Source organism: Corvus kubaryi, unplaced genomic scaffold, assembly GCF_017639235.1.
Source record: "Corvus kubaryi isolate FWS band 111438036 unplaced genomic scaffold, C.kubaryi_AGA036_p1.0 67, whole genome shotgun sequence".
NCBI lineage: Eukaryota > Metazoa > Chordata > Aves > Passeriformes > Corvidae > Corvus > Corvus kubaryi.
In genome coordinates this window covers 6,200,032-6,227,187 of record NW_024582055.1, presented here as the reverse complement: position 1 = coordinate 6,227,187, position 27,156 = coordinate 6,200,032, and the positions used below count along the sequence as shown (strand labels likewise).

Genomic DNA, 27,156 nt, shown 5'->3' with positions numbered 1-27,156 from the left:
TGGCTGCGCCAATTTCAGCACCATCACACCAGAAATAAATGGGATTGTTTTTGGTGGCACGATGTCACATGCATTGACCATATCCCTGGCAACAGCAAGCATGCCCTGTGGCTGTTTGAGAAGAAAGAAATGGAGTGAATCAGAATAAGCCACAGTCCCTGCAAAAAGGGGGTGAAAGCAAAGAAAGGAAGAAAGGAACAGCCAATGGAGGGGGGGTCTGGGAAGGCAATGGACTGAAGCCCAAAAGATTGCTTATCTACTTTCTAGCTGCGCCAATAATCATTCTCTGCTGATTACCTTCCCTTTTGTGCCATGGGTGCCATTAGTAGTGTCACAGCAGTGCCCAAGGGTGCACAAGGCATGTGCTGGGGGACATGCCATGGCATCAGCCACCAGACACATTTCAGGAAGAAGCTTCAGTGCCTGAGTTTATTTTGTTTTGCTTGCAAACATCTGAGCTCTTGGATTTGGCAAAAGAAAAAAAAAAAAACAACCAAAAAAGCACTGCATGTCATTCTCTTTAGGGCTCCACATAAAAATCCTATCAGGGCTTTATAGACAGCAGTATGGTAGTTTTCCAAGCTCCACATGCTTTCCTGTTCCTGCTACTCATCCAGATTGAAAGCTTCTGCAAACAAAAGCAGTACAGTGAAGGCATGTGTGAGTTTGCTTCCAGACACTTCAGACTGCAGATATTTGTCTTACTCTTTGCTGTTGGCAAATCTGTCACTGAAGGCCATAACCACAGGTTTATCAGAAACGCAGAAAAACCCTCTCTTTCTGTTCTTTTTCACTTTGTCTTTTCTGCAAAGCAACTTATCACCAACCACCACTCAACACTTGATTGCTGTAATGCAGGTGATTACAAGAAATGAGAAATACTTGTTTTTTCTGAATGTTTTCTGTCTCGGTCCCATGGTGCTGCTTCCACCTGAAATTGTTTTTCACCGCTGATATTGGAAGCCCATGGCTTATAACAAAAAGAGCTGATAATGTAAAACCAAAATGACAAGGGGCTGTCAAAGCTAAATCCCCTGAATGCAAAGCCCAGGCTGGGCCTGGAGCCAGCAGCTGGCTGGCAGAGCAGCAGGAATGCCTTGGGAGTGGATGGGAAATGTGTGCTGTGAGCAGGGCAGCCCGGCCCCTGTGCAGCTCCTCCCCACATCCTTGTGGACAGCAGTGGGGCAGCCTCTGCACTCGAGTTTCACAAGAGCTTCTGCTGACTTCCAGATCAGAAGGGGCACACAAGGTAGGGAGCACTGGCATCCTTAACAGCATCTTAAGCCGATGTTTTGTTGGGTGATTTTGCAGCACTCCTTCCCCATCTTACAGTAAGCAGCCTAAAAATGTGTGAAATTGCTCCCTCTTGCAGGATAAGGTTTGAATTTTGATTTTTAACTCACCACTAACAGAAACTATCATTTCAGAAAGGCTGCTGTTACTGTTAAATTAGGAAGTCAAAAGTCAGTTTTATGTAGAGGAGTTTGGTTTTTAGCAGAGAGTATTACTAGAATGGAGGCATGGCTTTGATAAAATTGGAACACACCCAAACTACAAATCAGAGTTTTTAACTTCCAAAGTTGGCATGCAGTTGGCTGCCTTTGTTTTCCTTTATTTTTTTTTCAGAGCTCTTGGCAACTTCTACTTTAGCTGTTAAGAGTAGTGCAAGTTAAGAGTAGTGGTATCTGTAGGATTACTGCCAAAATAAAAAATTTTTAAAAAATCACTTTGGACCCTTGCTTCAGAGAAACCCTGCCATGAAAGGGAGCTGGAGAGATCTCTCCCCTTGAGTAAAGGAAATGACATGAAAAAAGCTAAGAAATGCTGTTCAAAGCCAACATCACACCCTGGGACAAGATCAAGACTCTGGAAGGTTTCTATGTCTTGGAAAGCTAGGTTCATAGGCAGGGTGGTAAGCTCACTTCTAAGATAAAGAAGAAATCTCTTTAAAAAAAGATTGAATGAGTTTAGGTAAGTACATTTTCTTTAGGCTCTCCTCAGGAGCTTGGATGCCCCTTTCATGAAACCTACAGATGCTCCTACCTTCTGCTTGTCTCTGGAAGTTTCAGCTCTAAATTATGAACATGGTAGTGAACATCAGTGAAAGAAAAACAAATAAGCAATTAAAGACTTGACTGGGAACCAGGCAGAAGTTCAGGCAAAGCACCTCCCTGGTTATATCCCACTGCTGCCCAACCTGAGGGGCCCGTCTGAGGTGAGGTGCAGAGGAGGGGCAACAGAGAGGAAATCCTCTCTTCCTGCCTCTGATGCCATGATGATTTTTTTGCCTTTTCTTTTATACCCCTGCTATACCTTTTTAGTGCTTTTTGCCTACATTCTTGGACTTGTTTGTTCAGCTAGGAAACGAAACATCTCAGAAGCTTCGTAGCTAGGGATCAGTGTGCCCCAGACCCCAAGGTCCTCTCCAGAACACATTCTGTAAACTAAGATAGAACCATCCAGGGGAAGGTTCCTTGGGGAGGAGGGGCTCATTCAAGCCTCTCACTGGGGAATTTTTGATAGATATGCTAGTTAGCAAAACCTGTAATGTTATACCAGATCTTTTGTGGGTGTGCATTGCGGGGTGCATTTCAGTGCATTCCACCTGGACATAGTGCACCTAAGGATCCTTAAAATAAATACCGAGGTAAAATCCCTTTTTCTCTTCTAACCGTGTTTGATTCTTGATTTTAAGGCCAGGAAAAGGCATCACCTCAGCACCATGTTCTACCTCTGCAGACATCGCTGGTATTCCCTGGCAGCACCTCATAGTGACCTCACCTCCAGTTTGTACTGACACACTGTGAACACCAGCCCATGTCCCAAAGCACCTACTCAGCAGCTGGGCAGGAGAGAGGTTTTCTTTACTTTCTGTCCCACCAACCCTTGTCTTTATAGGTAGCTCCAGGGGCACTTAAATTTGGATTCCTACTATGCTTACACAAAATATTTATGCAGGAATAGAGGGAATTAACCAAAAATCCCCCTAACAAACAAACCAACCAACCCCAGGCTATGCAAACTGATCCTCCTCTCCCTCACTGGCAGTTCAGAGGAGTCCTGACTGTCACACAGGTGGTACCTGAGCTACCATTCCCAAATTTCCACAGAAACAGATCAGGCTCTGCTTCACCTCCAGTATGGCTGAGTCAGGCTCCTGTTGAGCAGAAAATACACGAGATTTTGCTTCTTGCAAACAGCTTCTTGCTGTTAGAAACTGTTTGTGACGTGCCCGGCCCTAGAGGAGTGCCAGGCCTGATTAATATTGTTTAACAAAGCATTTGGCTTTCCTCCGATGAACTGGAGAGGTCAGAGGGCAGGGACCTATGCTGAAAGCTAATTGCTGAAGTTATTTGTCTGGCTTGTGTTAGGTGCTGGGATCCTGCTATACAAGTCAGAAGTGCAGAGTGCCCTAAGTGCAATATTGTAATTTAAATGCTTCTAACACAAGAGAGAAACAATTCACTGATCATCTCATTAGAGGCTTAGCCATTTACATCTGGACAGCTTTTCCTCTTTGATCTCTTAAGAAAAATGAATGGAAGTTTAGGACACATTTAATTGCTTTTGTAAAGGCTTGGATCCAAGCAAAACACACTTACAATCTGGGAAATAACAATGAGGGGTTGTAAACTTATTCAATACCTCTGACCAGTTCTAGATACCAAACCAGAGAATTCCAATGTTAAAGAATTCAAGAGTGCTGACTCCTAGTTTCCATTTGACTCCTATTACAAACCTCATCTGTATGCTACTAAACAAAATAATATCCTTCTCCCTGTGGGCATGTGAATGAGCTATATTGTCATTGGTTGGTTTTATCTTTTGCCCCTCATAGTCTACAAAAAACTGCAAGCGCTGCAGCCTGAAAATTTCATGAGTAGAGAAATCTCTGCTCCCATCTATCGGTGAGCAAGAGAAGAATGCCCATAAAACCAGTAAATCTGTTCAGTTGTTTTACCCAGGTCCCCGGATGGACAGATAATCCAGGGGTAGGGGCTCTCTGGTACCATCTGCTTTTTAATAAATGTAGTGGCCCTTATTTTATTTCACTCCTCATTCTTCCAGTGGCACTTTTAGGGAGATGTCATAGTTACATTTCAATGACCACAAAGTCCTGCCAGTCTTCTCAGTATCCTATGCTGGGATGTCTTCTCTATTAGTTCTTGCAAAAGATTTAATGAGTAGACATGATGGGGAAACATCCACGATGGGGCTGAACAAAGGAAAGGTTTTTTTAATGCAAACCGTGGTAACAGCAGCAGAAGTGAGACATCTTGGAGGTTGGACTAGGTGGTCTTTAAAGATCCCTTTCAATCCAAACCATTCTGTGATATTCACTGAAAATCCTTACTCAATTTGATTTTAGATTGGGTTTTAGGAAGGAGATTCCGAAAGCAACAGAATATTCATTTGCAGCTGGCTGGCAAAAGGCCTGCCCAGGCAGGAGTCACACCTCTGGAGCTGTGGTATCCACACTGTGCTGAACTACAGGGAAATTTAGCACAAGGGGAAGGATAAACGATGCTCATAAGGAATGTGTGCCTACAGGAAATTCACATCATCAGCTGGAAACCAAACCATTGGGCTGTTGCCAAAGGTGCTGAATGAAGTAGGTAGCTCTATTTATTGTGGATTGATTTCCCAAACTTAATGGTATCTTTGCCTTGTCACTAGCAAAGGCCTCGTGGTTTCAAAGAGTTTCATACTTGCAAGGGATGAACTATTGCCTGAAGGTGCTTGGACAACATTCTGAGTGGGAATGGGGACAGTGCTGTACACAGCCTTAAAGAGCAACCATTTATTGAACACAGCCTTATTGCTAGCAGGAGTTGAGTTCTGGGTAACGAGTGATTAGGGGTGGTGGCAAGATTCCAACTAGGTGGAGGAGAAAGCAGTCAAAAGGAAGTAAATTACTGGATTCATATGGAAGGGCTGAATTTCTGAGCTCATCAGCTTCTTTGCTGGAATTTTCTCAGCATCCGAATCTTAAGTGAAGCCCTCATTGCCATTGTTGGGAGCAACATTCAGTTTTTGCCATGCTCTCATCAGTGGTCATTGCTATTCCCAGATCATTAGGAAGAGGAACAAGCACAGTAAGGAATGTGAAAGAGGGCTGGAGGGAAAAGTTGCTGCTGAATAAATCCATACTGGGGTGAACACAACGCTGAGACAGAACATCATTCAGCAGAAAGGTTTATCACTACGAACCGGCATGTTGCAGTTGAACTGGGGTTTTCTAAAGAGAGCTGCACCCACAGACAGCTGACTGATGAGTTCACAGGATAAAAGACTGTTCAGGAGTTCATCCACGAAAAGACTCTTTACAGGCTCCACTTTCTCACGGTCCCCCTCTGGAAGGAGTTACTGTGCTTGTAAGAGTTCCACAGCCCATGCCTGCCCTCCCATTGTTTCAAGTTAAGGGAACATCAGCTGGTTTTTCTGTTGTGAGCAGGGGCCACGATGGAGGGCTAATTGCTTCTGTTCAGCTAAATGTCTGTTTTATGGGGCCAGGCTATTGCAGGCACCCAGCTGGACAATGGGACAGCGGCCTGAGCCTGTGATCTCCCTCAGACAGTGGGCATTTAGGTCACTTCTGAGGGAGCTGGCAAGAAAACTCCTTGTTTCTTTTTCCGCACAATAAATAAAACCCCCGAAAGATAATTGGGTAATTCAGAGTGGATAATGATTATCCATGGTTTGGGAGGAATTTCTTTCTGACAAAGACTCCTCTGCATCTGTAGTACAAACTGATTTTACAGGAAACTTGCTATCAGCCAGAGGAAGCAAGATTCCCAGAGGAAATCTGTGAGGTGTGGAGCATTTCTTAATGCTAGATGCACACAAGGATACATTAAAGTTATTCCTAGGAAGCCACATTACATCCTTGCTAAAGAAAACGTGAACATTTCTACCCCTTGGTAAGATCAAGGTACAGAAACACATATTCCTAAAAGAATGCCTTTTTTGGGGGGTTTGGGATTTTGTTTTGAGGCCAGTGCCAGGTTCTGTAAGAAGCAGGTCTCTGAGCCTGCTAGAATCATGCTTTATTGCCTCTGTGGCAAAAAACTGAATCCTAATAAATTTTAATCAGCCAGTTGATTCTGCAGCACCAAGACACAGAGCTTATTCCAGCTGCTCTTCCTTTCTTGGTTACTCAGATGATTGAACACCATGATTGAACACAGAATTTCAGGGATGCTGAGGGGCAGAGATGACATAGCATGTGCAGGGCGTTTCTTAATGCTGGTGTATTTGAATGATGAAAATTGAAGTAGGCCTCTGGATGTTCACTGGCATCCTGTAATAGGTTCTTCACATAAAGTCAACCTAAGCAGGCCTGGATATTGACTTGGAACTCAGCTTCATTCATTACTCATAGGTGAGGGTGTAAAAACACTTTTCCAAACAGAGATGGCTTGCCTTGTGGATGACTTGCATGGTCTCCCTAAATTTCAAGGCTTGTAGATTTCTCCTATTCCCAGGTCATACTTGAATTCCAAATATTCCTGCCTTTCTTTTTCAACCCAAAATATCTGGACTAATGAAGGCATTCAGAAAAAATGTGCTTTATCTAACTTGCAACAAAGATACTATTTTCAGGAAACACCATGAATTTTACAGATTAATCTAAAATGGCAAAATTCAAGCACAACTGTTCTTCATGTCTAGTGGGCCTAAGTAATAACTACAAAAAAGAAAATTAAAAACAGAAAAAAAGCCATATGTGACTTTTGTCCTGTATTATGCCTGTGGCTTAATTACAGAGCTGCATTGTGTGCTTAACTAAAAAGCAATAAAGGCACTGCAACAAGTACCAGTAATGAGTCAGCATCACCCCCTGGAGATCAGCTTTGTTTCTGGAGTCTTTCTGGTGGAAGCACCTTTAATTCCTTAGGTTCACCTTTCCCTCCAGTGGCTCCTATCCAAATACGAACTACCAAAGGGTGAGGACCGGTAACAAGGAAGATCACAATCAAATCCTACCAGTTCAGCAGCGAGGATCCAGCAGGCAGAGGGTGAGCTGGATGAGGAGGTGTGAGCTCAGAGATGCCTTGTCCTCACAGGAGATTTGGAAGCTGAGAATGGTCCCCCATGGGATGAAGGCACAGGGCGCAAAAAGGAGAAGCATGAAAGCACATGGTGAAAAAGTGCAGAATAGGGGTGATGCAGAAAAGCTGAAAGCTGTGTTTAAGAAGTTCTTTGTGAACACAGAGCGCTGCAGGAAGCAGCAAAGCTTATCAGAGATCTTTGCATTGCCTACAGTATCAAATGCTGTGTTCACAGGGAGACCAGACAAACAAATTGGCAGGATACACGTCAATAGAGTCTAGACTGAAAAAGGTCTCCTGAGAAATTAATTTCCAAATCTTTAATCTAACACATTTTATATATTTTTATCTACAATAGTGCAGTTTTTCACACATCCCTACTTCAAGAAAAATGCAGTTAAGCACTGCTGAAAACAAAGAAAAGGAATTAATGTGTTCTTTTCTTTATACAGCTTCACATTTTCCCAAATGCAACTTGAAGCCTCATCCAGGGAAATATTTACATATGTGCTTGTATCATTCTGACTGCCCCCACACTCCCTGTACCCACTGGAGCCCATCTGATGCTTTAAACTAGGTGTTGAAATGCCCTACTGAACCAAAGCCACTAATTCAGATTTTCTTTAAGGTGGAAAACAAAGAGATATCTCCCTCCTGGAAGCCTCAAGGGTTGGCAAGAAAGAAGATGATGTAGGAAACCTTGTGCCCCCCTTCTCCCAGGTGACATCAAGAGCACTGCCAAACAAACCATATCAGAGGTACTGCAGAAGTGGTTTTTTCCTAAGACATGCAAACCTCAATCCTTAGGTCTCTTCAGGAAAAAAACCCCAGTTCGTCTAAATGCAACAGAGAACAGGTATTGCAGATTGTTTTGAAATGTGCAGACTGTGTAAGCTCATGGACATTCTTCTGTATGTTCTACTCACCAAGCTGTCACTGTGTGCACATTAGAAGAAGAAGAAGTGGAAAAAGCACAGCCCCTGAAGAGATCATTAGTATTTCCTTCTTCCCAATACGGCTCTTTCTTTAATTCCTTTTCCTGTTCCCAGAGAAGCATATCAGATTGTTCTGAACAGGATGCCTCGTCTGTGACTTATGCACAGGACACCCACCAGTGCAGAGTATCTGTTGATCAGGCCAATGCTGAAATCACTGTGATTTTATGCCATGATAAAACACACCACAGTGGCAGAGCACACAGGCACTTATTTCCTGTTGCAGACAAACATCCATTGAGCTCTCCCCACCACATCTGGGGAACCTGTCTTACCCTATTGCTTTTTTTGTTGCTTTTCAGGATATTTCTCTGAAGGAACAAGAACAAATCAATTACAAACTTGCCGGGAAAAAAGACACAAGTTTTAGATGTTAACCTCCAATTATCAGTGACTGAAAGGGCAAAGGACCCTGCTCCAGTGCCACACTCAATATTCCTCACAGGTGAGCTCTTCCTACAGCCCTCGCTTTTCTTTGTCAACTCTTTCCTGACAGCAGTTAGAAGTTTTTTAGTTTTACCTCTAAGATTTTTCTGCATTTAGTGTTTTCATCTGTCCATCCCCTCTCTGCTAGAGAGAAATGAACCCTCACCTCTGATGTTAAATTAGACAGTCCTTCCTGCGATTCTTGGAAAATCACCTTTATGGTTCTTTGAGGGAAGCACTTTTTTCTTCAGGATGTCTTTAATGTGGCCAGATTGTTCTTTCATTGCAACATAGAATCCTTACTAAAAAGCAACGGTTTGTTTGGAACATTATGCAAAGGAAAGCACATTAAAATACCTCAAGTAATGGCTCATCAAAGACTTGAAATTGCCCAGTCCTCTTTCTGGTGATATTCTGGAGTCTTTTCCATAACTGGTATGTTCCTGAAAGGTAAACGTGAGGTAGTTAATAGGATCCTACCAGCAGCGAGCACCTCTGAGAGTTTACTGCCCTTTTGGAATTTGTATTTTTAGTTTGTCATTCCCCAAATAGTCACAGCTCTTTACTCTCTGTGCTTTAGTTTCCTGATGCCTCGCTTCCACACCACTGTTCTCTTTGAGCTGTCCGTGTCTGAAGGTGGTGGAAGTGAGAGCCAGAAGCACCCATTCTGCCTCAAAGAGAGGGTTTTCTGGTGGTGAAACACTGGTTTAAACATAGCCAAAGCCTGTGTCTGTTTCATTACTGCATTTAAGGTGAAGAGTTCTTACAAAAGCTGTTTTTGCTATCCCTGTGAATTTGAAGCAATCGTGGTGTTTTGCTGGTTTCTGCTGTGTAATTTCAATACGCAACAATCTCTAAGCTGAATAATTTGGAATCCACGCACGCTTTGCAGTTTCCAAGATAATTTGATCTGAACAGCAGTTTCATGTAAATGTTTTGGCAGCAGTGAAAATACCCTCAACATTACTACTTGCAGCTTGAAACACCAATAATGATTTTATATGCTGGCAATGAAAGAGCTTGATAGGCAGGTTAAAATCATTAATTCCTCTCTCTGAAACTGATATTTTCTCACTGAAAGGTTTGAAAACAAATCTACTTTCAACAGGTTATTTCTGTATTAATGTGATACCAGCAACATCTGTGCAGCTCCCTCTCTTCTCCTGTGGGCAAACACTGCTAGGGGAGCTGGAAGGAACACAGCTCTTGCTTGCTTCACCCCACAGCTGTGGGGAAAACGTGGGATATGATGTTTGAAGTGTTGGATAATTGGAGGAAGTGGATGGAGTATGATAACAACAGCAATAGGGAAGTTTCTCAAGCGATTTGAGAAGGTTGCCTGGTGCAGGCTGGATGTTTGATTATCTGTGCACTGGATACCCACTTCTCCCTACTTGAATAATACATGGGAACCAAGGATTGTTTACTTTAAAATGAGAAATGACCATGTTCTGAAAATAAAACCTGCAAGTTTCAACTCTGCCACCTCTAGGAAAGCCCAGTGGGAGGGATAGGATTGCTAGAACTAGGGGAGGCCTCCTTTTCCTTATTTGTTATCATTTAACAGAATCTGAAGGCATCTTCCTTTGCAGAGAGCAGGAAATCATTCCTGTGCAGCTCCAGGGCCACACAGAGGTTATGGTACCTATTTCACTCGTGGTGTTAAACAACAGAGGGTTTCAGAACTGTAGTGGGATTGTACCAAGTCACCAAACCTTGGCCAAGAGAAAACAGAAGAGCATATGCGCAGTGGAGGGTTTCTGACTTAGTAATGGATGAAAACACAAAGCTCTTTAGGTGCCTTCTCCCTCCAGTGTTCTCAAATACCACTAGTCATGTTCCACTACTGGAGAGATTTCTCAGGGTTACATTTGGAAGCATGTGGTCGGCAGAGAAAAAATCCCAGCCAAAATGTTTTCTGAAACCTGAACGTTATGAATCCATGTTATGCTCTCAGCCTTTGCTCTAAGTCTGCTTGGAATTCGGAACCTGAAGTTTTATGGCAATAAACTGCAGTATCCCACTGAGCAGGACTAGTGCACGTGTTGCATACACACTAACAAACACAGCCTTGTGTCTGCATGTCACTGGGAAATGAAAAGGATGTGATTAAGCACGTTATCTGTCTATAATGGCTGCATGGGGGACACAGACTGTAGCTGCCACTTCAGGATGAGGCAGCCCAAGCAGTGTCAAGACCTGTGAGGTGTTTGCCTTCTGTAGAGGGAAATGTGATGTCTCTGACTTCAGCAGCAAAGTTCTCAAGGACCTTTGTGTTCTGTCCAAGATGCACTGATATTCCCCATACATGGAAGCAAGTGTTTTACCAGAACAAGCATCATTTTTGCTAATCAGAGAATATGTAATCACCTAAGCGACTTGTAGCGATATTTATGAAATGTGAATCTTGGACTTATTTTGCACAGATCATCTTATTTTTCTATTCAAAGCTGCTTGTTATGCAGACTCTGAGAACTGTTAAATATCACATGACATTCAAAAACCAGAACTTTCCAAAGCCCCTTTTTATTGCTTTTTTCCCCCCCTCTTTGGCTAAACCTATTCTGGGTTAATATTCTTTTCAAAGTTAACCTTTTGTGATCAGTGCTTTTAATGCAGCTGTTCGAGTCAGCTGAGGAAGATGTTACGAAATCTTCTCTCCCATTGCTGCCTGACCAAGGATGTTTCAATGGGAACATGGTCCTTTTGATCTGATTTATTTGGGAGTTCTTCTTGTGCAGCTTGTATCTCAGCAGAAAACCTAACAATCTGTTTGCTCTTACTGGGAAAAAAGAGATTGCTGCCCTGCCAACATAATTACATTGGTGAGTTAGGGAATAACGAGTGAGAACAGATGAAATATTTAGATATAAATAGTCTGTTTTCATGTGCTGTGATTGTCACTAATAAGGCAGGGACGTGTGGTTTGTGGTTCAGGGACAGGATGAGGAACCAGGACATCTGGATTCCTTTCCTAGCTTTACCACAGTGTATTGAAGAAGCCATCAAATCTCTTTGTGCCCCATCAGTTGGAAGTAGATAATAATGCTCTGGGGATTAATTCTTTACTGCTGTCATCTTCAGATGTTTAGGAGGGAAGAGCAATATAAGTGTACAGTTTTTGCACACTAGAATTCGGTCCAACTAAAACTTTAAATCCAGATACCTAAAAAGTTTGTGAAAAATTTTCTCCTATCCTGAGTAATTTGACCCAGTTGCAATGAGAGAAAAACAAGAGGAAGACTAAAACCAGTACAGAGTGTTTGAACACAATCCTGAAAGTATGTGATCTTAAGTTTTCTAGGCAAGCTTTTTGGGTTTTACCCTCTTTACACTTCCAATAAGGAGTTGCCAATGATGTCCTTGACTGAAATGTGCTCATTTGTTCAAATCCTAAAAACTACTTAGGCCTTAACTCATGAGGCTTTATAATTTAAAAAGGGCCTACAGCGGCCACCTACACAAGGGATGTGTTTCCCCCAGCCAATGTGTATTTTGTTCACTGCAGCTGTAAATAATAGATCATTAAACCACAGATTAAAAGCATGTAATTGCTATAAAAGTAATTAAAGATTAAATTAATTCTACCTAGGAGTAAATAAGTGCATTTGGCATGTAAATCATAGTGAAAAAGAGGTTTGGTTTAACATGCATATGGTAGTGGAGAGTCTCAAAAGCGGAGTTGCTTCTTCAGCTGAGGATGGGAAAAAAGAAACTGTGCTAGGGAGTTGAAAGCCTTGAGTTTAAGTCACTTGGGATGAGCATTATATTATTTTAAGGTTTCTAGTACTTCTTTAAATTTCCAATTTACTCAAAATGGGAGTCTGTAGTGCACTAGTGCTGTTTTACCTGGGTGTCAGATGGCTCTATCTACACTGGAAAGCTAAACAGGAGCAGATCCACAGCTGGTAGTGGGGACCCCACATCCATTCTGTACATGTGGCTGAATTTTCCAGTCTGGCCCCATGTCTTAACTGGCTGGAGCACAGGAATTATCCTCCTGGAGCACCTTTCTGATGTTGGTTTAATCCAAAACCCCAGTTCCTATGCTCCTACCTGAGGTGCAAGGAAAAGCATGGTAAGTGGGAGAAATTAGGAAATTTGCTTCAGAAGTGCCCTTCTGATCTGACCTAAAATGCCAGCCTACCCTCAGCCTATTTGTACTGTTATCCCTGAAAAAGGGCAGCACAAGGGCTTGATTTGCACCTGGAATCCAGCTGGCCAAATTTCCTGTTGCTTTCGTGGAGGCGTTGCTCTAAATCACTACAGTGGGACACTGCTGAAGCAGCAGCTGGAATATTTATCCTGCAGTATAATTTCAGATTTCTTTGAAAAAAGGCTTAAGGCTACGTGTAAGAGAAATCTGCTTCAGTTTGTTGATTTTATCTCATTTGAGACCATTTTTGGGAACACTGCAATATTGGCACAGGAGGTACAATTACAAGGAGAATTAGCTCTTCATCATGACTCTAAGTTAATTCTGTGTGTTCCATGATGCTGAGGGAAAAGCCACCTTCCTGATGCACAATAAATGCTCCAGGAATCTCTAGTGATTCATTTATTTCCCAACTGACTTGTACATTAAAGCACAGAATACAAGCCTATGGTTAATCATGCCTTTCCCCTTTTCTACACCCAGTCCTTGCTTTCACCAGGAAAAATGTGGGTACATGGCCTGCCAGGAAATCCTTAGCATGGCCTGCCTGGGTCTCCAATAAGGAGATGTAGGGAGCAGCATCCCAGGCCTACTGCTGAGATCCCCCATCTACCTCCACAACCCTAGAAAATGCACTCAGAGAGACAGGGAATAGGTACCAGGAGGCTCATATTCTTTTCCATAAAAACTGCACTTACAATGATTCACATCACACTAATGTTCCTAAAAAGACATCCCAAATCAACACTCACACATACACATAAGCTCTAGCTGTGCATCTATGTATGCAAGGCCATGTAAATAACTATCTTTATGTGGTGAGACAAAGCAACCTCAACTACCAAAAGATTTAGCAACACAAATTCTTTTCCGACGGCATAAATCCCACTAGCAGTAATTTCATCTCAAAATGGAAAGCACAGCATTGCATTATTTGAGCACAAAGGCCAAATTTCCCTGGTTGCCAGTTAGACCCCAAGCTCATACAAACACAGCAGGAGAAACCTAAAATGATTTTGTTTCCTAGTGGCACTAATTCCATTGCTGGAGAAAATGTAATCATATTTATATTGACATTATAATGGTAACTTTGCAGGCCAGACTCCATCCTGTCTGTTAGGCCAGAGAGAACTGAAGCACCAGCAGAGAACTAAGGAATGCCTCTTCCTTGGTGGCAGTGTGCCTGAACCCCAGCTAGTCATTTCAGGAGTAAAAGTTAATTCTGTGAAGAAGACAGGTATGATTTAATTGTGTCTCAACTACAAAACCTCTCCATTTTGCACTGATCACAGCATCCTCAGACAAATCCCACATGAACTTTCCAATATGCAGGTTGAGCTTTTGTCCTGCATTGCTGCAGAAATTGGAACCTCCACATAAACCTGGAAATGCTCAGAGCAGACCCTGCACCCTGGAGATGCCCTGCTGCTGCAAATAGTGCTTTTAATGCCACTGGCTCTGGGAGGCTGCTGGGATCACACACAGCAGATCCAGGCTGGAGCCTGGAACCAGGGGACTTGTGGCTTGCCTTGCTTATTTATCAACCTCAGCTGCCCCCCTATTATAAGGGAGGCCCTTAAGGAAAATCAAAAGCTCTTTCCTGAAATTCAAGGAGGTGGGAACTGCAGTGATTCATTGGTGATACATTATTAATCCATGGTGGCATTTTTAGGTATTTATCCTGGTTATTTTAATTTAATATGTTACAGTAGATGTGCCAGCCTATCCTATTGTTTTCTCAAGGTGCTGTGTCAGTGTCAGATGTCACTAGTTCTGAAGTCTGGATCACATTTTCATTCATTACTTCTCTTGCACAAATGACACCACTGCCCACAAGAGAAGCAGCACTGAGGGAGGGTGTTTCAATTCAGGGCTGAATGATTTCTTTTTCCTTATATAATTCATAAAGAACTCTAGAGTTGGAACTGAACTAAATTAAGCAATTAGAAGACAGAGAGAGCTAAACAATTTATAATTTTCAAAACTTAGATTTTGGTTGAGAATAACATTCCAGGACAAGCAGAACACATTGATTTTTTAACAGGTTAAAAAAAATAACTAAGCACAAAAATCCACCCCCTTATTGTTTGTGTCTGCTGAGCCTAATTTTGTCTTTTCCTTCCATAGTCATACAGCAAGACAAAAGCCATTGTTACCGTATCTATAATTAGGATACCAGCAGATGGAAGAGCTAATCATGCCCCAGCTAACCACTGTGCGTATTGCTGGGGAAGTCAGCCAAGGTAGATTCATTTTTCCTAATTTAACCATATAAAAAACCAGCACCTGGTTTAACCTCCCATCCCACCTTCCTCTACCTTCAGTGGGGAGGGAGAGGAACAGACAGACAAGGCTGGGCTGTGGGTGGAATCACTCGCTCCTCCACCACCGGGAAGGGAAGTGCTGGTCTTTCTGAAACTCAGTTTTCTCTGTTAAACTGAAATGTTATCCTTTCTTACCACACACAGGAGTCAGGAAGATGACAACCAGACATGAGGGCAGCCAGGGGCTCACAGGAGCCACTGACAGCCTGTGCACTTCTTGACCTCCCCATCCTCCGCTGCTGGATGGAGCCGAGAGAGGTTGTCAGTGTTCACATTCCAAGCCTGGGGCACAAATCAGGCTGAGCTTGGTTTTTTTTTCCATTTTCATCAATACTAAAAATATGTCCTGTACACAGTGGTACTTCTGGCATTCACCACACAAAGGCCTGTGCAGGCACCACATTTTTATACATGCTTCATGGCAGCCTACAGATTTCACAAGATTACATTGGCTTAAGCAGGAGGGATTTTATGGGCCTTACCAATGTTACCTGAGGAAATACAGCTCCCAAATGGTGATTTAGGTTTTTTTTCCCAAAAATACAGTTGTAAGGGCAAGGCTGATGTATGTGAGCACCAGAACAAAGTTTCTTAAAGGACACTTGAACCATTTTAGTTAGGAAGCTTTCAACGGCCTTGTTCTTACATTTTACTTCTGCAACGTGGTTAGTACTTTGTTCCAGTTTTTTAAGGACAATAATACCAAAGATGTCATTCTGAAAGCAACAGAACTGAATTGCCAGAAAACTCTGCAACTGAAATCACATTTACTTGGTCTTAGTTTGTTTTGGTTAGTTGGTTTTCACTTGGGCAGGTTTAGGAGGTCAGTTTTACTATATAATACACATGGAGAGTTGATAATAGATGGAAAAGAAATGTGATTGCATTTATTTTAGTTAAAAAGCACCAATGGCAGGGAGTAACTCTTAAGTATGAACATGAAGTTACTGGCACTGTTAAATTCTAAAATTACTACATGAAATCTAATAGGAAGCCAGTATATGGAAGCACTCAAGTTGAATATTATGGGTCACCTCTAACTTCATTTGGAATTATTTATCTGCTTGCAAATTTAATTAGATCCATACTGTGCAAAAATATAACACACAAGTTGGAAATGTATCTATTAATTTGAACACAAGATATCCCAAATCATGCCACTTGGAGAAAAAACCCTGCAGACTACTTTAATATATTTTTCCCTTTTTTTGCACTCCTTGCCAGAGCTGATTCCGCAGTGCAAGGAAGAGCATTTTTGCATGGATCCTGCCCTGTCCAGAGTACTGGAAATGTCACAGTAGCACAATCATAGAGTCCCACTTCCTTTAGTGGAGGAGATTGGAACAAACATCTGTGCATTTGGATGATCATCTAAATTAAAGTGAGTGTGGCAGAGACCTCCTTTAGCAATTTTAGCAATCTCCCTGTCACTAAAGGAAATGAGGGTGTAATTTTATACGTCCGATTACAGAAGGGCTGTTCAGCAGCCAAACAGCAGGTCCAATGTAAAAGGCAAATCAGATGTATCTCACATCTGTAGACTGTTTTTGTTGCACCTCAGCACTTCAGTACTGTATCACACAGAAAGCCTTGTTCCTCAACCAGAGAATTCCTAATCTGTTTACGTGACACAGGAAAGAAAAAGCAGATAGCTTTTTTAAAGTCTCATTCGTTCCAAAATAGTCATCATCTGAAGCAGAAAATGTCCTTTTCTTCTTGTTCACTTGATTTTTTTTTGGTCATATTACCTGGTGTGCTATCTCACTCTTTCAAGGAGTGCAACATCACCAAGATACATAGTTTAAGATTACACAGGAAAAGATGAATTGTTAAATTCACCTATTATATAGGTGCTTCAGGCTTTGTCTGAGCTGGGATGGACCATTCCTTCCTTCTTCCTGAGCACTGATTTCTTTACAAAGGTTTGCTGGGACAAAAATTCACCTTCTATCAAGTCTGTATCAGGTTCACACACTTTGTGACCTGTTTCCCTACTCCAAGCTGCTACACAAATATTGAACACTGCACACGAACTGTTTATTGGGATGCTCCTTGTGGAAATATACAGGTTTGATTTAGTTGGCTGTTAGAAAGGCAAACAGGAATAATGGAGAATGGCTTCAGATCAGCCATCTCACAGCAAACTCTCATCATATAAAACCTGAGCTGTTCACAAAATTATTACTTTTTGACCTCGGCCACCTTAGAAAATAATTTTGCGAGGACAGAGGGCCAAATAACCAAAAGGACTGTGGCTGGTCAAGATCTCCTTCCAAGGAGCCACATGGTAGCCATACAAAACCCCATCTGCCGTGTCCCTGCTCAGCTTTCCAAGGTGCCCGCCCTCCAAAGGTATAAATCAGGTGGCCCAATTACTTCAGGAGAGCTGAGTCACATTGTGCCAATGACTCTGCAAATATTTGGGAGTATTTATGAGGTGCTAACTCTTGTCTCTCTGTGTTCAGCTTAGCCTGGATTCAGCTGAGATACCCGAAGTCAAGTACTTAGTGGTTAAGCCTGATTTTGCATACACCGAATGCACACAAGCGTCCTGGATTTGTATCCAAAAATCCATATTTGACATCTACCCATCCAACTCACCCCTGCAGGACACTGCTGAGTCATTTCCCACTGGTCAGAGCCACGCCAAATCTCTGTACATAAAATCTAAGTGCACAAAGCAGGCAGGAGAGTAACAGTGTGGTCACTCTGCACAAATGGCCATGCCTACAATAACTAAAGCCAAAGGGAATTAGGTCTTACAACTCTAAATGTTGAGCTAAGAATTAATTTATGTTTCTCTGGAAGAGCTCAATGAGGCACAAAAATGTTCAGGAATGTTTAATCCTAAAGGGAATGAGATTTATCAAAGCAATTCGAAAGGATAATATGTTCACCTCTGGTTGTACAGGCAAAGAAAAGGCAAAAAAGTCCAAGGCATTAAGAACTTAGAAGCTAGTTTTCATTCTGCCAAGCTGTTTTTCATGTTGCTCTCATTGCCTCAAGTTTGATGCTACAGTGCAAGGCAAATCTGGTTCTGGCAAGCAATTACTAACTTGTGATAAGCATTAGGTTTACATTTAAATATCAAAGCAAACATATATAAACCATTTTGAGTACATACATATCCTCTGCTTTATGTCTTGCCCTTGAGTTTATATCCCCTCATCACTGTGTTTCCCTCTTACATTCTCAGTGAGTCCAGGGGCAACTGGAATCTATATTGAAAAGAAAATGTAGTTAATTTAATGTATAATAATTCATAGTGGGCTAGAGACTTCAGGCAGAAATTGTATCTCTTGGTCAGTAGGTGAGGCCAGAGGAACTACAGGATCTGCTACTGTCACGCTCACTGGAGGGACACTGAAGCACTGAAGTTTTTGAATACTCATTGTGCTGTTTTTCTCCCCTCTGACAACAGCCAAATGATCAAACCATTAACAATACACTTGTACTTAAACAAAATTCCCATTTATCTGACAAATCCCAAAGCTACAGCTGCCCATAATTAAAAGTGATATTCGGAGATCATTGTGCAATGAGAAGGTGGAAGGACAGCAACTTTTTCATTTCAGGGTAGATTCCACCTACTCTTCCCAGAAGTGAGCTTGGTCCATGGCTAAGCAATCCACAGGTCATCACTATGACCTGAAATCTTTGCTCATGACTGAACTCCACCTGGGATCCACTTGGGCAGGTTTTTATGCTTCAATAAATCTGGCCCTTTACTTCTGTTCAGACTAACCTTTTCCACTGGATAAAAATGAAGGCATCATTTTGAAAACCTGTATTGAAAACTCAATTTTCCCAAGCATTTTATAAAGAGTTTTAGAGCACAGATTTCAGCTCAGGCTTGAAATTAAACTCTCAAGACTTTGGTTTGAATAAAACTCAGTGTACTGTAAGGTGAAGTACTGAAAGCATCCTTCATTTCATGTCTCAGGAGAGACTGCTAGAGATTATTTCTGCACAGTGAATTTCACAGGTTAGGAGCTATTTATTCATCTCCACTCACATCTAACAGGTTCTTCTAAAGTCACAGGTATAAACAAGCAAACTGATGGCAGAGTTACAATCATTTTGCAAATGATATTAAATGTATGCCTGTTAAAAAGTATCTGAGCCTGTTCTATGTGTAGAAAATCACTAGGGAAAAAAAGAGAAGAACATCTGACAGCTTGAAGAAACCAAGATCATCTCCCTCAGTTCCTAATCAATAAATGAAGCAACACCTTTGGAGATCACCTGCCACACGCATTTAGGCAGGCTAAAAACTGTACATCTGTCTGGATTTACAGAAGACTTGCTGCAAAACTTCCAGTTACTTCCAGTCCACTCCTACCAGTTCTCCTGGATGCTCAGCACATGCAGAAATCTCATCCTGACCCTTGAGTTTCCTTTAAATTGAGATGTTTGTTTGTTATTTTTTTTAATTGCAAATCCTAAGATGGAAGTGTGGAGAATTATTTTTCCTTTTCAAGTACCTTAAGAGTTTTAGGTTTGGTTTCTTAGAAGTATCCTTTTTCTAGTCCAGAAGATTGTTTTTTGATGGTCTGAAGTGCACTATTGGTTTTACACGCTCTTATACACTGGTCTGACTTAAAACCAGTCTAACCGTTTTGTTACAAATGGTTTTAGTTTCCAAGTAAACCAAGTGGCAAAGCAATTCAAAACATATTGAATTCATTTAATATATTAATAACCACAACTGGCTCCAAATCAAAAAGAATTACTCTAGACTTAGAGAGTTTTATTTTTGACAGTTCTTACTTTTAAAATAAAGTAAAACATATTGGATATATTCACTTACTTTAAAATAGCAAATCAGTAACACAGGGATTAACATTTTCCTTTTTTTCCTCATGTCCAAGACATTTCTTTATACAGAAGAAAATGCTTGACTTCTCTTCAATGCAAAAAATAATCCTGTAAATGCACTTTTCATGTCCCAATGGCAGCAACTTTGTTGAACTTTTACATTCTGCAATCAGGTAAATCAGATTTCCTAGTGAAGATCTAAAGCTGTAAATACAATTTATCTTCACTTCACTGGGGATACGGGCAATTCCTGTCTTGGAACCAGATCTTGTGCATGAACAGCTCCACCCAGAGCAGCACATCCAGCCATCACCATTACACAGCTTGTGGGAGCATGAGATGCCTTTTTACATCCTTTTTTCCCTGTTATATTAAAGATGTCCCACAGTGACAAGCACAACCTTCGAGCTCTGATCTCCCAGCGTTAATAGAGGGCACTTTGCAACTGATGCCACCAGCAGGGTGATGCAGAACAGCACATGGGGCACTTTTTGCAACAGTGGCTCTGCAAACAACATCTGCTGAGCTGGAGGCCAGGGCAGCCCTCCTGCCTGGGTGAAGGCAGCAATGCAGAACAAGCCAAGTCAGCTTCTGGGCACTTGTTACCATATCAGCTGGAAAACTGCTGCAGGGAAGGTACCAAACTCCAGGTCACAGCGGCTGTGAGGTATCTGCACCCCCACTGCCAAGGACCCGGGCTCCTGGCGTGGCTTGCCAGGTGGGATGGAGCAGCTCCACCACTCACTGCCATTTCAAGAGCCCCTGCTGCATCCCACCTGGCAAACCATGCCACGAGCACGCCAGCGCTTGTTGGCACTGGGTCACCAAGGTCCCGTTTCTGTGACCTTGGCATGGAGGGACACAGCACCCTTCCCATGTGGCATCTGCATTGATATTATTTAGTCTTGGAGATGCCAGCAAGGAGTCATGTGGGATCATTTCTGGTAGTAACTATGTTGGGAGATTGGCCAGCAGAACTCTGCAACGGTGCCCTTGCCAGACCTCCATGTTATCCCAACTGACCCCCACTTTATCCTGGCATTTGCTGCAGTTGCACACCACGCCTCCAGGACTTGACCCACACGGAGGCTGCTCCCACAACTCGTCCCTATGACTTTCCCTGCAATGTGAATGATTTAATGTTAATGCTATCCTCTTCAGAACGGGTCATGAAGATTGGGGCATAAGAGGTCATTACTGTTTAAACACTTTTGTTTTGCCTTTCTTCTCAGAAACTTTAAATCATGAGCTTCCTTATACAGAATGCCCAAACGGACAGCTTTAGGATGTGTGAGAAAGACACAACTAATTTAGTGCAAAAGATAAGACATTTCCTTGGGGAAGCACTAACACCAGGCCTATTACCCCTCAGTGTCATTTCAGATTAGTGTTCTACAGAGAAAGGGATTCTAAATCTTTTTAATTGAAAAATATTTGTCTTTTCCTTACTATTATAAATTTCTGCCCAGAGGTTAAAGAGCTCTTAAATTATATCTGAATTACATCCAATTTCTGGACAGTTTATCAAAAAAAGGAGGATACAGTTTGTCTCTTGCTTTGTTAATTCATGTCAGACCACAGAAAGGAGAAATATATTCCCTCAGTGACCCAAATGAAACACTTACATTAAAAGATGATTAGAAATACAAAGCCCAGACATCTCTAACATGACAAGATTTGCAGCCCTCACCAACACATCCACATATAGGAATACATGCCGTAATTATGCAAAGTGGAAAGATAATTATCCAAACACAGTGGTGGAAATAACAATCAAGAGAAGAACTTTACTCCTTTTCTCTCTCCCTTTCTTCTGGCTGAAAGTTGGAGAAACTTCAAAACCAATTAATTTAATCCATGTACGTTGTGACTCATAAGTCACAAAATTACCTCAAGAAAAGAAGAAAATGCAAATATTCTTTTACCTTTAGCATGTCCTGAGCAGGAACATTCAAAACTGTGATCTGGACTTGGTTAGACCTTGATCCATGGCCTTGGAGCAGCCCCTTTTTGTCCCAGAAGTGAAAGGTGTGATTTGAAGCAAAGTCCTGGCTTTGAGTGGTGTGGCCACTAACCCGGGAGCCTCCTGGAAGGCACAGCTCCCTTTGGTGTAGACTGCCTGCTGGAAGATAGGAAAAGCATCACCCAGAGATAGTTAATTATCTATTTAGATGTTCTTTTAGGTACAAGGGTGCCTGGCTATCTGTTCTAGAGCTCTAAACACAAAGGCACCGCAATTTGGGGGGCAGCATATTTAAGAAAGCACCCTGCAGGTGAATGGTAGAGACGGGTTTGCCACAGTCTTTGGGCAGCTGCACAGCCCACAGAACATTTGTGTGTTAGGGTGGTTTGGGGTTTTTTGCCCTTGAAAATCCTTCCAAACAACTGTATTCTTTCCACTTCTCTGCTTGTATAATGGTTGTGTTTCCTTGGATCTGTACTGAAGAAAAAATATTTTCCTTTTCTAATTCAATCCTCAGCCCTTGTTTTCCCAACCTCTAGCTCTCAAGAAATGTGATTTCTTAAGAAAAAAAAAAAGTCTAATTAAGCCATTTATCAAACTTTTCCAAGTGGGTAGAGTGACAAATTAGCCCTATCTTCCACCAACAATCTGATGGATGGGAAGATAAAGATGCAGAGGCTGTTGTTTTAGCTGGAAGCTCTCCACTATATCAATTGTTTGGCCCCAAGCCAAAAGACCCTAAGAGCTGACAAGGACTAATGATGGGTCCATAAAGTTTATGCAGCGTGAGGCCTGACATCAAAGGAATGCAGCCTTATTAGCAATATCTCTATGCCTTCTCCTTGGAAAAAAAATACTCATTTGATTTTTCAAAAGATTTTACTTGATCATTCTACTCTTTCAGTAAATGAAAATTAAAACTGTACATAAATTTTTACAATACTATACAGCCGACGAGTTCTGCTCTTCCCTACAAATATGAAGTGATTGTTATTACTTTTAAGTAACATCCACCAAGAGAAGCTAAGACATGTAGACTGCCAATAAATTTCCCTGGGAGTCTCTCCTTTTACCACCATTTGCTTGGGAATACTTATACTCTTCCCAAGTATTAATTCTTGGTGGTTTTAGGATACAGGGTTAGGGCCAAGATGGATATTGGGCCTGACACTTGTCTTATGTGACAGCATTACCTTCACTCTTTGTAACTTACATCTTTCTCCCTTCTCCCAGTGTTTTTATTTTAATATGCACCATTTTGACATGAAATGGAAACCCTGTGTAAAAGGTGGAATGCAATTACTACCTGACTGGAAAGAAGAAAGAGAGGATGTAACAGCCAGGATGACTTCTAAGAAAAATAAAATCAACAACCAACCAAAAAAAACCTGTCTTGATATCTTTGTTTGACAAAACAAGCCATTTCTGCAGATACTATATGTTACTCTGGACTAGAAGTAAAATCTGTATATTTTTTACTGGAAAACTATTCAAAGACTACTCTTGATGTCCCATTTTTTACAACCTTTTTTTTCTCTTGTGGAAATAGGACAGTATTCAACTTGCTGGCACAATGAGAAACTTTGGTATCACTTTATCAAATCCAACTGCAGTAGTCCTGCATATTCATATATCTGAAGAACTTGATTTATCTTTTCAACACAACATTTTTACAGGATGGAATTAAAACCAATACTGCAATGAAATGATGACAGCACTGCAAGTCAGTGCAAAGCCACATTCAGCACATCCTACAGTATTTTACCTTCACTTTCCAGTCTGGATTTAATAGCATGTGTGGAAGGAGCACCGTGCAGAACTGGGGATGTCATCCATCTTCACACTTCCTGTGTCCCAATAAACTGCCCTGTATTATCCCTCCTCTATTGCTCCCTATCCATCACCAATTACTCTGAGTGAATGAGCGGCTTTGCACTCCTGCCGCTTTTTCTCTCTCGTTGCTTTTCCAAAGGGGATGTGCCACTGCATCTGCCACGCTGCTTTTGACCCTGGGACATCAAGGCAATTTACTTCCCACTGGGAGATCCATAAGCTCTGATGCTTTCTGGGGAAATACAAAAAAGCTTGGAGTCTGTGAGGTCCAACATAAACAATCATGGAAAGAACAAAAGAGAACTTTTAAATACTAAAGCCTTACCTGGCAATGTCAAAACCAGGAATTAAAATTCTGGTTGAAAATACTGTAATAATTCAATTTTTTTCTTCTCTGTGATGCATTTAAGATCTCTAAGATCCTAATGTACTTTCTTAGCTGCTTATTGATAGTGGGCTGCTTAGGAACCATATTCTCTCTATGACATCCCCTTGCAACACTTGGGATGAAACTCTAAATAAAGAAAATGCACTGGCTGAAGTTTTCTACTTAGAATTGTATTTTTTTTTTTCAATAAAAATGAAGTGCAAGTATTATGGCACTATGCAATTAAGACTTCAAATGTCATTGCTTCTAACTTAGAAAGGGGACTCCTTGAACAAAGAAGCTTGAATGCAAATTGGCTGGAAATAAAATGAAATAAAAAAAAAAGATCAGTGTTGAAGTTGCCAATGAACCAAATTGTTTGCTTACTTATAACTAGCAGCACGGTCATTGGCTGGCTGCCCTGGCATACTGCAAATGTGCCTGGGCAGACTGTGAAATAAGATTATTTAGAAGATATATTTATTAGTTAAGATTTATTCCTTGCCTCAAGAGACAGGTAAAACAACAACTCTCTCAGTCACTCGGCTTGGTTGGGGGGTAGTGGCTACAACTCAATCCTATTTAGCCTTTCTTCAGTAAAATAAAGGATTTTCCTTTTCTTTAAACATGGCTCCAATTACTGAATACAGCGAACTCGTTCAGAATTACAAGCTTCAGATTTTACAAAGGTTCCTGAATTTCTCACACATTTTAGCAAACAAAGTTAAGAAATTTTTTTCTGTAATTTACAATTTATGACACGATTCAATGAAAAACCTTAAAAAGGTTAGCTACATTATAAATAATAATAATAAACTTACTCCACCCTGCACTTGTCTTTTATTTGCCAGATGATCAGTTTGTTTTACTTCCTTAACACAACTTTAGAAAATACAGCAAGTCTCTACATGTACAATTCCCACCCAGAAGCACAAACTTCATCAGCCAACACCAAGTTAAAATATAAACTCACCTTTCATTTCTGTTTTAAGGTAATGTATAATTCAGGTAGAGCTGAGGGATACTCACACAATTTGCCGTTAAAATGTTGCCCAATAGATTCTGTGATAAATAAATCTGGTAGAAGGAAAGCGAAAAGTAGACAAGCAAACCACCACACTGCTATTGCAGCTACAAAGGGAAGTGCACAGGTTTACAGATCAGTAGGAATTTGGGCTTTTCCATCATGCCTGTGAAACTGAAGTGGAAAGACGGCAAATGAAGCAGAGTGCAGAGATACTGCTCAGCTATGGCAATGGAAATGCACATTCCAGCCATCAAAGGGATCTGGTTTGCACTTGTCTTGATTTTTTCTTCTTCTAAATCATATTATGTCTTTTTTCAACTCTATTTTATTCTCTTGCATTGGGAACAGCTTCTGGTTTTAAGATGACTTTCATGTGAGTATTAAGAGAGAGATTTTGCTCACTAAATGATACATGAAGAGAATAATGATTTCTGATCTGTATGTCCTATTTTAGCTATTTCCACTATCAGGAAGCAATGGGTTGACCTACTTGTGTGTTAGAAAAATAGCCAAGGATCTTTAAGCAAAATCAATGCCACTGAGTGGAATGGAAATGGAGAGGTGCAATGTGCTCACAGCCTGAGCCCTTTGGTGCCCATCCCAGCACTGCTGTCAGAGCACACCCTCTGTGTGTGCGGCCCAACACAACCTGGGCATTGCTGAAAATCTCAAAAACTTCTTTTTAAAAAGTGTCATTCAAGTTCTAGGCTGAAGAACTCTGCTGAGAATTTTGGTGGGCATCACTCTGTAGGCTTGAAGATCCAGACTGGAGGCAGCAGATCTGGACCCCCAGGGACCCTGTGTGCTTTTTACCAGAAAAGCCTGATTTTATACCATTCCTTCAGCCAACAGAGGTTTTGGTGCTTGCTTTATTTACAACTTGAATCTTGGTGGTGCCAGTCATTTCTGCAATGCTGATAACATGCACAGATTCTTTTACTGTTTCTATCATCATAACCATTGACAGAATTCTATGATTAAATTTGTTGTACCTCCTTTATTTTGCACTGTTTGCTGTTAGCCCTGGGATGAATATCAGACACTCTGCAGGGAACTGGACTTTCTGTGCCACTATGACACAGTTCACTATCAGAATGCTCAACTGAGTCTCAAAGCCTTTACAGAGCATAGTAACTTCACTAGATGGCAGTGGAGAGAAATATTACTTTATATCAATATATTTTTTAATAGGAGAGGGAAACATCCCAGCAAGTCCTGCAGTTTGTTAGTGCTGTGTTAACACTACATCACAAGACAGCAATTCTCTCACCCACACAAAACTCCAGGGGGTCCTGCCCAGCTAAATCCCCAGCACTAATGCAGAGGGACAGGGAGCAACGTGCACTCCTCTTCGAAGGGTTTTCTTCTCATAACCTCAACTGTACCACCATCTTTGCTGAAATCCCAGGATGAGTCAAGCTCCAAGAAGAAAAATTTTTCAAACTTTCCTGAGAGGTCAGAGACGCTGTCCTTCAAAGAATCTTACCACTGATGCCATAAACATGATGAAGAAAATGAGTGAAGAGTAAGAATGAGAAAGCAAATGGTTCAAGGAGTTTTGTGAGTACTCTGCATTCAATAAAATCCTTTTCATTCACAAGAACTCCTTACAAATACATGTTTCTTGGGAGAACTTTGTGTCCCTTACAGATAACTCAAGAAACAAAAGCATAATTTTTCAGACATCTGACAAAACTCCAAGATGAAATACTTGAAGCAGCAAGTTCTGTAACTTCTAAGGTTCAAAACCTTCAAAAATTTTGTCTTTTGAATACAGAGAACTGATGCCTGCCAGTCTTTGGAAATTGATACACCTGAACAAAACTGAAGAACTAATATGGAGTGGATGATTTCAGCCAAGTGCATTACTTCAATTAAGAGATTATCAGTAAACTTCTCTAGGAACCCTGGAGTTGTCTGGCTTTATTTAGAATGTTCAGAAAACACAAACTATCATTTAGTACAATAAGGAGATGGAAAAAAGTTTGGTCTCTTCCAGCATAAGATGTCAAGAAAAATTTTCTACAGCTTGTTTCTTGCTGTGGGAGAAATATTAAAAAAACCCAATTCACTGCCTAAATCACACTTCTCTAAACTATTCTTGCCTTTATCTTAACAATGTCCAAGACTTTCCCCTCAGAGAGCAATACATTGTCCTCTGGCATCTCAGCTGCTCCCTCACCAAACTGTTTGCA

At 41.3% G+C, this 27,156-nt stretch overlaps 2 long non-coding RNA genes across 24 annotated transcripts in view; one reads left to right on the top strand and one right to left on the bottom strand.

Moving 5' to 3' along the window:
* LOC121674343 overlaps positions 1–27,156 on the bottom strand; it is a 92,550-nt gene that overhangs the window by 37,436 nt on the left and 27,958 nt on the right. For 16 of the 22 annotated variants that reach the window (XR_006019574.1, XR_006019576.1, XR_006019572.1 and 13 more), the window contains 4 exons: positions 23,500–23,799; positions 21,697–21,893; positions 8,831–8,916; positions 6,988–7,079 (listed from right to left, as the gene is read on the bottom strand). This is a non-coding gene — a long non-coding RNA (uncharacterized LOC121674343). Of the gene's footprint in view, positions 1–6,987; positions 7,080–8,830; positions 8,917–18,077; positions 18,172–19,763; positions 19,935–21,696; positions 21,894–23,499; positions 23,800–27,156 lie in introns of all 22 variants that reach the window. The other 6 variants (XR_006019563.1, XR_006019580.1, XR_006019569.1 and 3 more) reach the window with 5 other exon arrangements.
* Positions 1,164–23,505, top strand: LOC121674346. Of its 2 annotated transcripts, none has more exons than XR_006019585.1 (4): positions 1,164–1,249; positions 7,681–7,810; positions 8,350–8,492; positions 22,968–23,505. It is a non-coding gene; the product is annotated as an uncharacterized LOC121674346 (long non-coding RNA). The 2 variants fall into 2 exon arrangements; XR_006019586.1 differs by having other exon boundaries at positions 7,681–7,908.